The sequence below is a fragment of the Pseudophryne corroboree genome, chromosome 1 (genome assembly GCF_028390025.1).
Source record: "Pseudophryne corroboree isolate aPseCor3 chromosome 1, aPseCor3.hap2, whole genome shotgun sequence".
In the NCBI taxonomy this organism is placed as follows: domain Eukaryota; kingdom Metazoa; phylum Chordata; class Amphibia; order Anura; family Myobatrachidae; genus Pseudophryne; species Pseudophryne corroboree.
Genome location: NC_086444.1, coordinates 971,011,714 through 971,028,601, shown reverse-complemented (window position 1 = coordinate 971,028,601; position 16,888 = coordinate 971,011,714). Strand labels below are relative to the sequence as shown.

The window sequence follows — 16,888 nt, the reverse complement described above, 5'->3', positions numbered from 1 at the left end:
AAAGCTTTTTGCGGTGGTGCCATCTGAATTCCACCGGGACTGGATTGCTTTTTTGCTATAAAAGCCATCTGCCCACCGCAAATCCAAAAGAGGGTGAGAACTATATTTGGGATCAGTGCAATATATGTGTGTATATGTTTTTATGATATTTCTGTAATAAAGTGTGTTTTTACTTATAAACACATGCCATTTGTCATCTTTGTCACACAAGGCGCCTATGTACACATGAAATATTTCTTTGTTCTAGTACTTTTAGGGATGTGGTGTTCCCTTTTGATTGTGTAACGGCTGCCTACTGTGACATTTATTGCACACTTTTTGGTTAAAAACTTCTTTTCTGGGAACAATGTATTAACCATTATCTACACAGTATGTAGAGGACACACATTACACAGCACTTTACAGAAAATATTTATTCATTTGCATCAGTCCCTGCCTCAGTAGAGCTTACTATCCATATTACCTATCACATGGACGGAGACACACGCACACACACGTTAGTTTTTTTTTGTCAGATTCTGCATAAAATTTTAAATAAATTATATAGATCGCACTAAGTATATTAGTCACCATTATTGTTTGTTTCTAAAGATGATAATCATCATTTCCAAGTCTTATTTTTCAAGTAATGTGAGTGATGAACATCATTTTGAAATTTTATGAATGTAGTAAGTAACCTTTTATACAATGATATGGGTAATGAATAAAGAAATCTAGAACAAAACATGGTAAAATCTTTGTATATAAGCTTAAAGTCACTTTTATCTTGAATCAAGGTTAATTAAATAACTTTTGTTTCACAAATTTAGTAAGAAAATAATAGAAACAAGAAAATAAATAACATATATAATATACAATTACTCTCCTCCATTAAGAGCTAGTCCATAAAAGAGACATTTAATACAAACTGAATTGTGTGTGTCCATACATCCAGCAGTACAATGCAGCAGTAGATCTGGTTTGCCATCAAAGTAAATCATATACTCTCTCCTTATGGCAGTCATTTACAAAAAGGAAAAGATCTAATATAAGTATCACAATCATCAATTAAGCGGCATTATCGCCTACTCCCAGGCTATTATATCTGCCTGTCTCCCTGTCTTCCTACCGCTATCATTTATTTATGGAGATGCTCATGTTTTTTATTCTGCTTACTGTATCTCCCACTTAATCTAAAGTTTGTCATAAGCGATTCATACATTCTCAATGATATACTAACCCTTGGAGAGTGATAGAGTGGACAGATATAATGCACCAGCCAATCAGTTCCTAACTGTCATTGTAAAACACAGCCTGTAACACAGCAGTTACAAGCTGATTGGCTGGTACTTTATCTCTCCACTTTATCATCCTCCAAGGCTTAATACATCTGCTCTGGCATCTGCTGGAACCCAATGAGAAATCTTCTCAACCTGTTCTATCCAATCCCAACATTCCTGTAGTTTTTGAGTAGATATGAACAGAATGAGGAGATACAGCTATGTCGTTACTGTTGCTTCAGTTGCATCAAACAGCCCCTCTCGGGGTGCCAAGTCCCGTGCAATTTGGCTGCATCTTTCTCACTCAAAATGTGCCAGGGCAGTAGAGAGCATTGGTGGGCCTAGGTAATGGGGAAGGTGTGGCCAGATCCTGTAAAAAAAAAATCTGCACCCGCTGGAATAAATAAAAACTACTATGTGCATTAGCTGCACATGCCTAGAAGGGGCCATTCTTCCCCCAGCTGACCCTGGCCCCTGTGATGCTTCTTATATAACCCTGGTCCTGGGTAATTAGTACCTGCTCCTCCCCCTCTTGCTTATTTACAGAAGTAAAACTGGGAGTGACAAATCTACATTGCTAGCTTGAATTGTTGAATTTTCTGTGTGACATTTGTACATCTGTGTACTACTGAGTATGAATCTGTGTAGAAAGGGCTCTGATGTGAGCAACTGCAGCTTTTCCTCATGCCAAGTTACATTGTGCTTAGAGAAGAGCGTTGTGGATTTTGTTAAATCTGAGCCCCCCCCCCCCCCCTCCCCCCAAAATACCGGTAATGAGTAAATCTGAATCCTGGCTTCTGTTTTCTCACCAGGCTTGGATTACGAACTGAGACAAAACGTCATCCCGGCGGATTCTTGCAGGGTTTGGATTCTACACAAGGATCCCAAAGCAGTGACTCTGCAGCAATTGACTACAGTCACGCTGCTGTATGCTGTGTTGTGATCTGCTGTGTCCATCCACAAGTGCTTGCTGTGTCCATCCACAAGTCCTGTGCTCTGCTGTGTCCATCCACAAGTGCTGTGCACTGCTGTGTCTATCCACAGGTGCTGTGCGCTGCTGTGTCCATCCACAAGCTGTACTGTGTCTGTCAAGTGGCTGAGCTGTGTCCAGTCCCCTTAGACCCCTTTTCCACTAACGAGCACGGGTCGCAGCCGGGAGCCTGACACGGGAGTTGCCCCCTGCTGCGACCCGTGCTCGGTCCCTTTCCCATTAGCAGTCACAACCCGGCAAATGCCGGGTTGGTGACGCTTCTAGTGACACGGCAGGGGCGGCGCAGGGAGATCACATGATCTCCCAGCGCCGCCTTCCCTATGCACTGTGAACGGGAGCCGTGTCACCTCGACACGGCTCCCGTTCACACTAGACAGCTAGCCGGGTTGAACACGTGTTCAACCCGGCTAGCTACCAGGGTAGGATTCCCGGATCACTTGATCCGGGTTTACCCTTTTCCACTTGCAAAAAACACGGGTAAATGCGCGCCCCCGTGCATTTACCCGTGTTTTTTGAGCTAGTGGAAAAGGGGTGTTAGTCTAATTCTGTCAGACAGTGGTGCTGCATTGATTCCACAGGCAATACCCACTGAGCACACATACAAGCTCTGCAGTGTGACTCCACAGTATCAGTTGTGAAAAAAGTAAAACATAAATGATAAAATAATAAGTAGAAAAAAAGTTTATACAACCTATGTATGCTGTAGCCCAGTGTGATATTGTTCACATATATATAAAAGCCCTTTAAATTCCCATAGTGTGAGCTGAGCTGGAATCATGGCACGGTATCCGGACTCCAGGTCGACTGCACAAATGTCGACACACCTTAGGTCGACGCCAATTGGTCGACACACCGTGGGTCGACATTGACAAAGGTCGACAGGAACAAGGTCGACATGGAAAAAGGTCGACATGAGTTTTTCACGATTTTTTTCTTTTTTTGAACCTTTTCATACTTAACGATCCACGTGGACTACGATTGGAACGGTAAAGTGTGCCGAGTGAAGCGGTAGCGGAGCGAAGGCACCATGCCCGAAGCATGGCGAGTGAAGCGAGCCATGCGAGGGGACGCGGTGCACTAATTGGGGTTCCCGGTCACTCTACGAAGAAAACGACACCAAAAAAACATAAAAAACTCATGTCGACCTTTTTCCATGTCGACCTTGTTCCTGTCGACCTTTTGTCCATGTCGACCTAAGGTGTGTCGACCAATTGGCGTCGACCTAAGGTGTGTTGACCTTTGTGCTGTCGACCCTCAGTCCCAGACCCCATGGCACTGTAGAGCTGTTAGCTTAGCTGCTCTAAGCCCATTGGCACTTCAGCACAAAAGTGGCAGTCCCTATCGCTGAAGTACTTAGGGGGTCATTCCGAGTTGTTCGCTCATTATTATTTTTTCGCAACGGAGCGATTAGTCGCGAATGCGCATGCGCAATGTCCGCAGTGCGACTGCGCCAAGTAAATTTGCTATGCAGTTAGGAATTTTACTCATGGTTTTTTCTTCGTTCTGGTGATCGTAATGTGATTGACAGGAAGTGGGTGTTTCTGGGCGGAAACAGGCCGTTTTATGGGTGTGTGCGAAAAAACGCTACCGTTTCTGGGAAAAACGCAGGAGTGGCTGAAGAAACGGAGGAGTGTCTGGGCGAACGCTGGGTGTGTTTGTGACGTCAAACCAGGAACGACAAGCACTGAACTGATCGCAGATGCCGAGTAAGTTTGAAGCTACTCAGAAACTGCTAAGAGGTGTGTAATCGCAATTTTGAGAATCTTTCGTTCGCAATTTTACTATGCTAAGATTCACTCCCAGTAGGCGGCGGCTTAGCGTGTGCAAAGCTGCTAAAAGCAGCTTGCGAGCGAACAACTCGGAATGACCCCCTTAGTTTGTTAAATTGTGAAATGCCCTTTGTAATATCCTATGTAAGGGTTGGTGGGAGGGCTCATGGACAATTCTATGTTGCACCACTTTTCATTTCTGCCACTGCTGTTTCATAGATGTGCTATAAACTGCCGTTTGTTTGTGCCGCTGCTCTATCGCTTAGTAATCAGCCAGCTCTCTGCAGCCTTTGGCCTAAACTGGAAGAAAACAATATTGTGAGCTGTGAGGTGGTCAAAATTCACTGGAAATAGGTGGAAATTAATGTTATTGAGCTTAAACTACTGTAGGAACAAAAATAGCAAAATCAAAACCCGACGATGAATTAGAACCAAAACCAGCAAAAATGGGCCAGCGCACATTTCTGATTGTGATTTATATGTAATTTTTTACATGTGCATAACCAAATCCTGTGCAAATAAAGTTGCCTAGTATCTCTAGTATACTGTGAGTGCTTTTCACTGTATCTGAGATGCAAGTAAGAATTAAGAGAAAAAGATAGTACTGTATTTCTCTTGGAGTGTCTAAGTCATGCCGGGCATCTTGCCCCACATGATGTATGGACAACTAGTAAGTGAGAACACATCTGTATGTCACATAACATTTGGGAATGCACCTACTATATGAATTCTTTTGTTGTAGCAGTCAGAGAGTAAGTTTGTCAAATGTCTCCTATGACTATAGCAAGTATCCAATTACCGCGGTCAGTTACAGTGGGTAATTGTATTGCTGGGGGCTATACTATTGTCCCCGAAATGCTGTTGTGAGCTTCAGGCAGGGAAAACAAAATCCCAGATAAGCGCCAGTTTTTCGGGGACGCGAATGCAAAAAGACACAGGTTTACTGAACCTGTGTGTTTTTGCATGGGAATGGATTTTTTTCACCATCATAATAGGATTGCACTAAAAAAATAATGTTAAAACATTAGGGAAAATAGCGGAAATCTTCAGGTTTTCCAACTCAAAGAGTGTTCACTGGTAATTGGATACCAGCTTATTTCTTCCCTTTACTGCTATTTAAAAGGTGTTTTTGAAGTTTCTGTAAAACCTGTCTTCTCTGCTGCCATCAACACTCATCATTCTAGCTGATTTTCCCCCTGTCAACTGATTTACTGTATTGAAATGCTACCCACTAATTATCTATTGTTCAGTAATGTCAGAGCCTGTGTAAGTTCTTCATTCCATCCCCTTAGCATTTGTGTGGATTTAAACTTATATATCTGCTCATTTAACAAATCATATATACTGGCAGATGCTCAATTAGCTTAGTGCTATCATTCAGGTGCTTGAAAGGGAGGGGTATTTCTAAGCAAGAAAAAAAGGCATTTTGTTTCCCCCAGCACCCTGAGTGATAACAGTAACCATATTTAAATCCCACACAATATTAGAATTCAGAGATCTCGGTTACATATATTTGCGCAAATGTATGAATAAGCCCCAAAGCCGCGTCATGGCCTCTCTGTATATTGGTGGTCCCTAGCGCTATATCTAGGTGCAGGGTGTGGCACCCCAAAAAATCAGCATAAGTCAGAAAGCCCAGTGCAGCATACCAGTGAAAAAACTATAGTGTTAATAAATTAGTGTTCGGAAGCCGAAGCTATAAAGGAAGTGATACAAAAATGAGATGTAATTAAAATGGAGAAATAGTGTTAAAGAAATTAGCAAGTGATAAGTGTTAATAGAATGTAAAGGTATGCCACACTAAAGCCATCCAGCTCAGCCAGTCCAGAGGCACCACACCCCACACCTCCATTACCTCAATCTGTGTCTTTGATTAACCAGCAAGGAGCCACATGATAATGGCTCCTTAATTAAATATATCTAAGCTAAGAGCTACCTACCTTGGAGCAACCCCATAATGCTCCATATGGCATGTCAGGGCCTGCACCTCCTCCTAATGCAGGAACCTCTCTGCCTCTCACAACAGACATACATTATATAGTGTCAGATGCTCAATTAGCTTAGTGATATAATTCAGGTGCTTGAAAGGGAGGGATATTTCTAAGCAAGAAAAAAAGGCATTTTGTTTCCCCCAGCACCCTGAATGATAAGAGTAACCAGATTTAAATCCCACACAATATTGGAATTCAGAGATCTCAGTTACATATATTTACAAAAATTTATGAATAAGCCCCAAAGCCGCGTCAAGGCCTCTCTGTATATTTGTGGTCCCTAGTGCTATATCTAGGTGCAGGGTGTGGCACCCCAGAAAATCAGCATAAGTCAGAATGCCCAGTGCAGCATACCAGTGAAAAAACTATAGTGTTAATAAATTAGTGTTAGGAAGCCGAAGCTATAAAGGAAGTGATACAAAAATAGACCCAGATTGAGGTAATGGAGGTGTGGGGTGTGGTGCCTCTGGACTGGCTGAGCTGGATGGCTTTAGTGTGGCATACCTTTACATTCTATTAACACTTATCACTTACTAATTTCTTTAACACTATTTCTCCATTTTAATTACATCTCATTTTTGTATCACCTTCTTTATAGCTTCGGCTTCCTAACACTAATTTATTAACACTATAGTTTTTTCACTGGTATGCTGCACTGGGCATTCTGACTTATGCCGATTTTTGGAGTGCCACACCCTGCACCTAGATATAGCATTAGTGACCCCAAATATACAGAGAGGCCTTGACGCGGCTTTGGGGCTTATTCATACATTTGCGCAAATATATGTAACTGAGATCTCTGAATTCCAATACTGTTTCGGGATTAAAATCTGGTTACTGTTATCATTCAGGGTGCTGGGGGAAACAAAATGCCTTTTTTTCTCATTTAACAAATCATTAATTTGTTTAAGGTTTAAACACTGCACCACAAAGCTGTTGCCACACAGTGTGCGGATGCCATGCCAGCATTATCCAGTGGACCGCTCTGAACTTAACCTTCATGCAAAAACTTGGTGGTGCAATGTTCAACCCTTTGCTAAATATCCAGAACTTTGGTGTTTACCACCTGTTTGCACTCACACCTGCCTCAAATGGTATGAACAAGGGAGACTATTATCCAATGCTATGAACTTTTTACATTTGTCCTATGCATGTCTGTAAATACAGTACTTCTTGTATGTTTTAATAAATGTGTTATGACTCTTCAATATATACATCTGTTGTCCCGTCATTCAGGGATAGGCATCCGCCATAAGTGAACACTTTTTAAACATATTGAAGTCACAATAATTTTGTATATACATAGAAATCTGTACAAAAAAATCCTAATTCACATACTGTAGAGGGCATTCATTTGCCACAAGGAATTTTATTAATCTATCTGTGATTAGCGCAAAATACCTGAACATACCTTTTATAATAATGGTGTAGAGATGTCATGGTCTTTTAGGATGGACTCTACTTGCAGAAATAAGATGTGAAATAAATGACATACTGTAAGACATTGGGGGTTATTCAGGTTGGATTGCATAAGCGATCCAACATGCAGTTTCTCGATTATCAAACCTGTGCATGTGCAGAACGGGTCACAAGGTCGCATCTCAGTAATGCGAACGCCTCTGCCTGATTGAACCTTTTGTAGCCAATTGGTGATACTTATACCTGTTATGAGCCACGGCAGTGGCTCATTCCTGTTTTGCATTTTGGTTATGTATTTTGTGTTATACTTCTGTTTCTGTTCCCCGTGGGTGTCATGGGGTGTCCGGAGCCCACCCTTAAGGAGAGGGTACTGTTATGTACCACAAGTAGTGGTTCATTACTGTTTTCCGTTTATGTATTTTATGTTATAGTTCTCTTGCTGGCCAGGATTTCCTTTGCTCTGGTTTAGAAAGACTCTTGTTGGCCGCCGGTGGTGAGTCTGTGTAATTACAGCCTGTTCCATGTGTTTAGCCTCACCTGTCTGTTAATTACACCTGTCAGTTTGGAGTCGTTCAACAAGGCAGCTGCACGATATAATTAATTAGGGTCCCTGCTGTGATTGGTAGAAATCCCTGTTATATTCTGTCTCAGTGCATTACACAGACACTGGTTATAGTTTCTGTCTAGCTGCTTCCAGTGTCTGATCCAGTGTCTGATCCAGTGTCTGATCCAGTGTCTTGCCTTGAAGCGTTCCTGTCCTGAAGTCCCGTGGCTTTGTCTGTTCCTGATCCTGATTCCTTATCCTGTTCCTTGGTGTCCACTGCTCAGTAGTTGGAACTCTGCCTGTCCTCCGGTCCTGAGAGCCTGTGTCAGCTACATTGGGGGTTCCTGTCCGTTTGCCAGTATTTGTACCGGTTCCGTGAGTAGCGGCTTTGCCGCGTCCATCGGCCAAGGCCGCTGTATTCTTTAGTTTCTAGTTACTGGTGTTTTGCAGAGGGTTCTGCATATGCTGTCACCACCGGTACACAACAGTATTGTGTCGGCGTGTGGACAGCATTTCCTTTGTTGTTTATCCTGGCGGCTGTGCCGCATATACGTTTAGTTTTAGGTCTCTTTGTAGCCCCTAGCTCTCAGTTTGGTTTAGTTAGAGGTCCCCTTGTTATCATCCCGTCTCGGTTTACGCCTTGTCTCACATTAAGGCCTGGGGGCATCGGAGTTGGGCAGACATTATTCGCTCTTCAAAACGCGGCTGCAGTAGGCCCAAGAAACCACAGTCTCGCAGGCGTAAACTGACCACGCGGGTGAAACAACGGAGGTAGATTGCTAGGGGTTACCATCACACCTGACCTTTATTTCAGCGTCACGTTCTGGTGCTTTGGACTCATTACGCAACACCTCTTTCGTTCTGAGCAGCAAGAACGTAACATTATCACCGGCCATACAAACAAAAAAGAAACAAAGCTAAATAGTAGTTTTTTTCTTTTTTGGCCCAGTCCAGTGCCTTGTCTAGAATCCAGTCCTGTCTAGAATCCAGTGTGCAGCACCCAGTCCAGTGTGCAGAACCCGGTCCAGTGTTAAAAATCCGGTCCAGTCTTGTTTTGTCTAGTTTAAAAATCCGGTCCAGTCTTGTTTTGTCTAGTTTAAAAATCCGGTCCAGTCTTGTCTAGTTTAAAAATCCGGTCCAGTCTTGTTTTGTCTAGTCTAGTCTTGTCTTGTCTACTTTGAAATCCTCCCATGTCAACTATGCAAGCCCTGTAGGCATCTCTCTCAGCCCTGAACTCTGCTTTCAGTGCTTTGAAACCTGAGCGGCTGGAAGTTTTGCAGCAATCCTTAAAGCAACTGCAAAACCTTCTGACCAAAATTTTGCTTATCTTGCCAGAAGTTGTTGAGAGTACATCTATCTCTAAAGAGACTCTTGCTCACAATATGGTGACAAGAGAATCCTCAGGTTCGGTTGGAGAGAAAAGGTTTAAAAGTTTTCTGCGGCCCAGGCTCTCAGAAGAGGAGCGTCTGCGTCGCAGAAACTTAAATTTATGCCTATATTGTGGGGGTTTAGGCCACTATCTGCAGACCTGTGAGTTGCGCAAGCCAACGTGTGGCAACAAGTCCTGCCCTCTGGCCAAGTTGAGTCAGGATTCAAGACCTACTCCTGTCTCTACTGTGGCAGAGGTACTTGTCACAAAACCCACACTAAAAAGCACTCTGTCCTATAATTGGGGTCCTTGGGCTAGGGAGCCCCATTATAGATTCAGGAACCAAAGGAGAATGTTTCTCTTCTCTCTTGACTTTCCTGTTGAATCAGAGTTGCAAACCCCAGTAGTGGAAGCCCAGAGTCCTGAAGCGGTGCCCCATGCCCGGGGTCCTGAAGCGGCACCCGATGCCCAGGGTCCTGAAGTGGTGCCTGATGCCCAGGGTTCCGGAGCGGTGCCCGATGCCCGGGGTTCCGGAGTGGTGCCCAAGGCCTGGGGTCCCAGAGCGTTGCCCGATGCCCGGGGTCCCGGAGCGGTGCCCTGGGTCCCGGAGCGGTGCCCGATGCCCTGGGTCCCGGAGTGGTGCCCAATGCCCCGAGTCCTGGAGTGGTACCCGATGCCCAGAGTCCTGGAGTGGTACCCGATGCCCAGAGTCGTGGAGCGGTACCCGATGCCCAGAGTCGTGGAGCGGCACCCGATGCCCAGAGTCGTGGAGCGGCACCCGATGCCCAGAGTCCTAGAGCGGTACCCGATGCCCAGAGTCCTGGAGTGGTACCCGATGCTCTGGGTCATGGAGGGATGTCGGATATAATAGCTCAGGTGTCAATACCAGAAGGGGTCTCAGAAGCTGTTACCCCAGGTAGGGACTTGAAAAGTGCAACCCCAGAAAGGGTATCTAAAACCATAGTTCTAGAAGGGAACTCGAGAAGCAAAACCCCAGAAGGGATCTTTGAAGTAATATCCCCAAGTGGGTTCTCGAGAGACACAGCCCCAGAGAAGGGTCTAGAGGTCGCTTCCCCAGGAAAGGACTCAAGAGGCATAGTTTTAGTGGAGGTTCTGAAGGTCATAGCTTCAGCAAAAATCCCGGAGGTCATAATCCCGGGAGAAATTTAGATAATTATCGACTCAGAGAGTGAGGCCGACGGTCCGGTCCCAGAGAGTGAGGCCGACGGTCCGGTCCCGGAGAGTGAGGCCGACGGTCCGGTCCCGGAGAGTGAGGCCGACGGTCCGGTCCCGGAGAGTGAGGCCGACGGTCCGGTCCCGGAGAGTGAGGCCGACGGTCCGGTCCCGGAGAGTGAGGCCGACGGTCCGGTCCCGGAGAGTGAGGCCGATGGTCCGGTCCCGGAGAGGGAGGCCGACGGTCCGGTCCCAGTAAAAGAATCCGAGGTACTGACCTCAGCAAGGTTCCCGAAGGCCACTGCCCCAGTGGGGTTCCCAAAGGCCACTGCCCCAGTGGGGTTCCCGAAGGCCACTACCCCAGTGGGGTTCCAAAAGGCCACTGCCCCAGTGGGGGTTCCGAGGGCCACTGCCCCAGTGGGGGTTCCGAGGGCCACTGCCCCAGTGGGGGTTCCGAGGGCCACTGCCCCAGTGGGGGTTCTGAGGGCCACTGCCCCAGAGGGGGTTCCGAGGGCCACTGCCCCAGAAGGGGTTCCGAGGGCCACTGCCCTGGAGGGGGTCCTGAAGGTCACTGCCCCAAAGAGAGTCCCAAAGGCCACAGCCTCGAGGAAGGTCTGTAATGACTTGGTCACAGTGAAGCTGTGCACACTCCAGCCAGTCAGCACAAAAATCTCAGCCTATTGCCATTACTGCTGGATGTGCTTTCCTGTCTTCTCCCCATAGGAATTCTCCTAAAGTTTCAGTACCTAGGGGAATTGAACCAATCTATGGTCTGTTCTCAGATTCTGAAACTGATGAGATTTCTTATGTAACAAAGAAAGAAAAAGTATGACTCTTTAGCTGCTCCATGGAAGTGAACAAGCCCGTGACCGGGTGAAACGCGTTTTCCCCTCTTTCCTGCAGGCCCCTCTCCTACCTGAAGACTGCATGGGTGATATTTGACATTTACCTGCATTAACTAACTTTTCTTTTGGCTCTAATCTAAATTATCACTAGCCTAAGTGAGACCCTGTTTTGCATATTGCCATTTGATTTCTCTAGGGGCATCATAACTAAGCTTAAAGTGATTTGTAATTATGATCTGTTCAATACCAGCTTTGATATTTCATCATTATACTGTTAGATGCAGGTAAAACTCCTCATTTAATGAATGCAGGTATCCTCAGGTATACACATACATAATTTTTTTGTGTGGTTCCACAGTCAAATCTGTTTCAAATATCTCAAACTGTGTTTTTTTCATGGTTTCACTCTGGTACAACCCTGTTGAGTCCTGTGTATATCATGTTTTTCTGACAAATTGCATATGGTTCTTAAGACTGAAATCAGTATAACCAAATATGGTTTTAGATGTATGATCTATTGTTTTGAAAATTGACAAACTGCATATGGTTCTAAAGACTGAAATCATTATAACCAAATATATCCCTGGACGTATGACCTATTGTGCTGAAAATTGGTTATTAGAGTTTTCACTATTACTGGTGCTCCACTGTACAATTTAATGCTAGCCATACATCAGGAAGATATCGTTCCAACCAGCCAACTAGTTGGCTGGTTGGAACGATAATCTGGCAGTGTGTGGGAGCAAACGATGATCAGCCGTTTGCTCCCACACCCTAGAAAACGGCCAGAAACGGTCTGTCCAACTAGTTGGGAAAATCAAACTTGTTTGATTTTCCCAACTAATCGTTCAGGTGTAGGGAGAACTGAACGATAAGTAGGCGGACACTGGCCAGCAGTGTCCACCTACTTCTGTCACCATCACTGCCTGCTGGGCAGCACTGTGGACCATAAGCCGGGCGGAGGTTCAGGGGCAGCTGCGGCAGTACATCGCTGCTGCCGGGCTGCCCCTGTCACAACGGGACCCTCAGCAGCGGCGGCGGAGCGGGAGGAGGACCAGGGGCAGCTACGGCAGTACATCACTGCTGCCGGGCTGCCCCTGTCACAACGGGACCCTCAGCAGCGGCGGCGGAGCGGGAGGAGGACCAGGGGCAGCTACGGCAGTACATCGCTGCTGCCGGGCTGCCCCTGTCACAACAGACCACAGGCAGTGGTAGCGGAGGACACCCAGCAGTGGCACCCTTCCCGCGATACCCCATAATCGCGGCGCCCCCCGCACCCCACCCATGATTGCTGCACCCCCGCACGCCACCCCCGATCACTGGCACCCCACCTGCGGTTGCGGCACCCCCGCACCCCACCCGCGATCGCGGCACCCCCCGCACCCCACCCGCGATCGCGGCACCCCCCGCAGCTTACCCGCAATCGCGTCACCCCCCGCAGCTTACCCGCGATCGCGGCACCCCCCGCATATCACCCGCAATCGTGGCACCCCCGCATATCACCCGCAATCGCGGGACCTCTGCTCCCCTCCTGCAGTCACTGCCCCCCAAGATCGCAGCACCCCTTCCCGCTCACCACCACCAGGGCCAGCTCCAGCCCGCACCGGTAATTCAGCCCCCCCCCCGCCCGCCAGGGTGTCTCTGCATTCGTGGAAAGGGGTCCCATGTGTAAACATGGGACCCCTTTCAGTCCGTTTGGTCCGGGTGTTCGGTTTGTTGTTTTGCCAAGTACGTGGATTATAATCTGGACCCTGGATCAGGTGAGTATAATTATCTTTTATTTTCAGGTACCCGTGGATTCTACTTGGAGAAGAGGACCGACTGCTTCGTGTCAACATAGGTAAATATGTGTGTCGACATGTGTGAAATAAATTTTTACTGTCACGGTGTGCGTCTCCTGTTTTTATTTGGGTATTTTTTTCCATTAGAACTACAGGTACCAGCGGGCCCGTTTTTCTCCCGCATGCTGGTACTTGTGGTTCTCCAAGTACCAGCTTGCGGGGGAGGCTTGCTGGGACTTTTAGTACTACTGGAAAAAACAATATTCTTTCAATTTTCTCAAGGCTATCAGCCCCCCATCCGCAGCCTTTGGATGGGGGGGACAGCCTCGGGCTTCACCCCTGGCCCTTGGGTGGCTGGGGGGGGGACCCCTTGATTGAAGGGGTCCCCACTCCCCCAGGGTACCCCGGCCAGGGGTGACTAACTAGTTGGATATTTAATGCCACGGCCGCAGGGCACTGTATAAAAGTGACCCCCGGCTGTGGCATTATCTGTCCAGCTAGTGGAGCCCGATGCTGGTGTAAAATACGGGGACCCATACTCTTTTTGTCCCCCGTATTTTTTGCACCAGCAGCAGAGCCCGGTGCTGGTTTTAAAAATACGGGGGATCCCCTGTCCGTTTTTCCCACGGATTTTTAGAACCAGGACCAGCTCGAAGAGCCCGAGGCTGGTTATGCTTTGGAGGGGGGACCCCACGCAATTTTTTTTCGGGTTTTTCCCATTCCATTTAAAAAAAAAATAATAATAATAATCTTTTTCAAAATATACAAATAATACTTGTGCCTCCAAAAAAGACAAACCAAGTACCTAATCCCTTCTAATATAAATAGATATGCTATTACCCCCCCAAAAAAACACCCAAAAAACATGTTTTTTTAAAAATTTTATTAGATTCCGCCAGCAAAGTGTGGCGGATTGAAAATGACCGAAACTGAAACGTTAAGCTGTCAGAACAGGGTCACGTATGTTCTTGATTTTTGAAAAGTCCTAGAGTGCCGCCTATCATTTGTGATATGTTTGCTTTTTGAAGCTCAGGAGGGCACCAGGCAAGCTGTACATTTTACTACATTGGGAGTGCCGAATATCTACATCTGGTATATATATATATATATATATATATATATATATATATATATATATATATATATATAATTTGCCTTGGCAGCCCAACCATGCTGGTATCCATAGTTCAGTATAAAAATAAGTAAATCTAATAAATGTATGGTGGTGAAAGAAAAGCCCAGTTTCACTGAAAAAAAGACAATTCTGCATGTTTTGAAATGAAAAAAACAAAACAAAACTGAAGAACTGTAGGAAGGCACTGTCCGCCTACTTCGGTGACATCACAAGTTGGACAGAAGTTGGAAGGTTGGTTGGTCTGATGAAAAGTTGGTTAGATGTGTGGAGCACTGGTAAAAAGTTGGTGAGATGTATGGGGCACTGTTTTAGTTGAACAGACAAGTTGGATGGTTGGAAGTTTGGAGTGTTGGAGAAAAGTTGGTCTGATGTATGGCTAGCTTAAGGTACACAGTTAGGACCAGTAGTGGTGTGTGATCTTGCACCAGGTCCTCCGCCGATACTGCGACCATACGCAAGGGGTACTTTAATATCTCATTTCCTCCTGCTCTAATATCTTTATTACCAATATCCTTAAAAAAAATTTCATCTATACGGCATGATTGGTTCTTGCTCAATATTGCAATATTCATCACAGTGTTTTTCATATCAATGCAATCCCTTTTCTTTCTCTCTCTGTCCCATTTTTCAATAATTCCTTTTTTCCGTAAACTCTCATCCACGATTCTGGTGACCGTGTCCCCTAGGACACACGTTTCTCCCGTCTAACGAGGACAGCAGATTCACGCTCTCAAGATCTTTCCTTTTCCTTTTTTCCCCCCATCCTTTTTCTCCACTCCCTTCTCAGAAGGTAATCCATTTTCTGTTTCGGTGCACTCTCATTAGTGGCACAGGGCAAATCTTCCTACGACCATACCCCTACGCTTACGCCCAATCTCGTCCGATCTTGGAAGCTAAACGGAGGTGGGCTAGGTCAGTACCTAGTTGGGCGACGGCTAGGGAATACCCAGTGCAGTAGGAAGGCTGCATTCCCTGTGAGATAACACTAACAGCAGGATCACCACTTTCACTTATTCTTATTACTTCACTGCGTCTAGATTTCACCTTTGTTCATCGTATGCAATTTTCTCCAAGAAGGACTCGAACCATCAGGGTTAGATCTCAGTTAGGGGGTGGTCCCTCGCTTGAAATCATCCCTATTTAGGGCTCCATTAATACAAACACAGTTTGTACAGATCTTTGGCAGACGGAAGCAGCATGGTATGTAGCTATCTTCCAATATGCATTTATCCAAGTATAAACAAGATCTGAACATTCCCAATTTTTTCTAGTGAATATTTGTCTCATTGTTGGAATGCTAATATCCATTTATGTTAAATTTCATTATTGATTTTTGTTTTGTGCTGAGTTCCAATTATTTTAAGAGTAGAAATAAAGAATTGACTATTTCTTATACACATCACTAATCATTAGACAACACAATACAACAAGAGTGCGCCCCAACAAAAGTCATACTTTTTCTTTCTTTGTTACATTTAGCCTTCTCTTTGACTCTGGGCGCACCGCCACATGGACAGATGGGAATAATGAATATTTAAACAAGATTTCTTATGTGCCTGGGCATTCTAGTAGGAAATGGAAGAATCATCTGACTGCTCGACCTATATATTTTGAAGATTATTTTGAGCCAGAGATGTCTTCCTTTCCTGGTGTCTTCAAGCAGGCACAGGAGAAAAAGTTGAAGAAGAAGAAAAAGAAATATTGCTGACTCTTGCCTGGTATATATAAAAAAAATAAGATTTTTTTTTCCCTTGTCTTGTGTCCAGTGGCCACCATCAAGGGGAAGGGGGGGGCACTGTTACAAGCTGTTGCCACAGCTTGTTTCTGTTTCTGGTCATTGTCTGTTTGTTCCAGTGTGAGGTTTTTTAGTGTATCCCTTGTTTTGGAAAACCTGAATTTTGGGGTCCGTTGACCCCTCCCCAAGCGGGGGGGGGGTACTGTTATGAGCCACGGCAGTGGCTCATTCCTGTTTTGCTTTTTGGTTATGTATTTTGTGTTATACTTCTGTTTCTGTTCCCCGTGGGTATCATGGGGTGTCCGGAGCCCACCCTTAAGAAGAGGGTACTGTTATGAACCACAAGTAGTGGTTCATTCCTGTTTTCCGTTTATGTATTTTATGTCATAGTTCTCTTGCAGGCCAGTATTTCCTTTGCTCTGGTTTAGAAAGACTCTTGTTGGCCACCGGTGGTGAGTCTGTGTAATTGCAGCCTGTTCCATGTGTTTAGCCTCACCTGTCTGTTAATTGCACTTGTCAGTTTGGAGTCGTGCAACAGGGCAGCTGCACGATATAATTAATTAGGGTCCCTGCTGTGATTGGTAGAAATCCCTGTTATATTCTGTCTCAGTGCATTACACAGACGCCGGTGATAGATTCTGTCTAGTTTCTGTTTAGCTGCTTCCAGCCTTGATCCAGTGTCTAATCCAGTGTCTAATCCAGTGTCTGATCCAGTGTCTGATCCAGTGTCTGATCCAGTGTCTGATTCAGCTTCTTGCCTTGAAGCGTTCCTGTCCTGAAGTCCAGTGGCTTTGTCTGTTCCTGATCCTGATTCCGTATCCTGTTCCTTGGTGTCCACTGCTCAGTCGTTGGAACTCTGCCTGTCCTCCAGTCCTGA

At 45.7% G+C, this 16,888-nt stretch overlaps 1 pseudogene; it reads left to right on the top strand.

Annotated features, from left to right (window-relative positions):
* Positions 1 to 15,118: 15,118 nt before the first annotated feature.
* Positions 15,119 to 15,237, top strand: LOC134947897 (5S ribosomal RNA; annotated as a pseudogene).
* Positions 15,238 to 16,888: the final 1,651 nt, after the last annotated feature.